This window comes from Frankliniella occidentalis, unplaced genomic scaffold (genome assembly GCF_000697945.3).
Source record: "Frankliniella occidentalis isolate FOCC.00 unplaced genomic scaffold, Focc_3.1 Scaffold62, whole genome shotgun sequence".
NCBI classification, from domain to species: Eukaryota; Metazoa; Arthropoda; class Insecta; order Thysanoptera; family Thripidae; genus Frankliniella; species Frankliniella occidentalis.
The window spans coordinates 1,177,394-1,178,703 of NW_026267192.1; the positions used below are offsets into that span (position 1 = coordinate 1,177,394).

At 47.3% G+C, this 1,310-nt stretch overlaps 1 protein-coding gene across 2 annotated transcripts in view; it reads left to right on the forward strand.

The window, feature by feature from the left end:
* The window catches only part of LOC113213787 (uncharacterized), a 57,403-nt gene that overhangs the window by 37,144 nt on the left and 18,949 nt on the right, over positions 1 to 1,310 (forward strand). The gene's annotated exons all lie outside the window — the stretch shown is intronic.

The window sequence follows — 1,310 nt, forward strand, 5'->3', positions numbered from 1 at the left end:
TATTGAGTTCAGTCCTAAAATGTAAAAATACAACTGTTTTAAGTAGAATCTAACTGGAGGAAAAGCATATATTAAAATTTGACACATAGTTACTTCGCACGTTCAGTTTAGCGTTGTTTTGTTTTTTCTTTTTTTTTAAATCCTATTTGAAGCGTTGGTATTCAAGTTAGAAACCCCATCACTTGTAGGCTCGTTCGAACGGAAATTTCACAAGGAATCCGATGGGATTATCAAAACTTAAACCGAAAAGCTCACTTAGTAAATATTCCACGAAAACGAGTTTTAGTAACAGCATGCATCTCAACGCATCACTGCAAAAAAAATTGACAGGTAATGCGGCTAATTCATTTTCCAGAAACGTCTTTTATTCGAATAACAGCATCGCTGTAGTTTTAATGGTTAAAATTTGGTACAGGGAGCAATGTACAGGACCACAGTACAGGCAAAAGCGAACAAAACTGTCTACAGTGGAGCCGTCTTCGTACACTGTACCGTGTAAATCCTGGGCTTTCCGGTGCTACAGCAACACTGTACTCCGCGTTATGTACCCTAGGTGCAGTGGCTCAGAGCGGCATCTACAGTAACGCTGTAGATCGTTCCGTATCAGACTCTAATTTTTTGCAGTGATGCGTTAAATACAGCATGAATCTCAATGCATGCGTTAAATACATTGTGCATACCATGCATGCTGTATATAACGCATGCAATGCATGCTGTTGGGTTTTTAGAGTATCACAAGCCGCCCTCACTTGTTCGGATCTGGCCGGATCTGGCGGGAGGTGGGGCGACGCGACGCGAGGAGGCCATGGGCGGGCCGCCTGCTCCACACGGTTGATGGGCGGGTTGGCCTACCCAACCCGTTGCAGGCGCTACTGGAGTACAACAACTTGCCCTAGTGAAGGTGGCAATGTCACACGGCAATCACAGCTTACCGCGTCGCGTGCATGCATCCCTCATACCGCGTATTGCCAACTGCCCATGTGGACTACACACACGGTTCTGTCACACACTGTCGTGTATGACAACCACGTCACAAAGTTGTGTAGCCTGTTTTTTTTGGGTCGAGCGACTTTTTCGCCTACCTGCTGGACACCCAGGATTTACAGTGTATGCGTGGCTAAACTTTGTTCTGGCATAACATGGCGTCATGGCTCCGGCAATGACGAAACCAAAACACATTTCCGGCGGTAAAGCCGCCAGGCACCCAGGGTCCCGCAGGATGCGCCTCGCTCGAGCCTCGCCTTGCGTCGGGAGCGGGGCCTTATCGGATGCACCCTCAGATTCTTACTCTCGACTTTTTAGACAGTCCC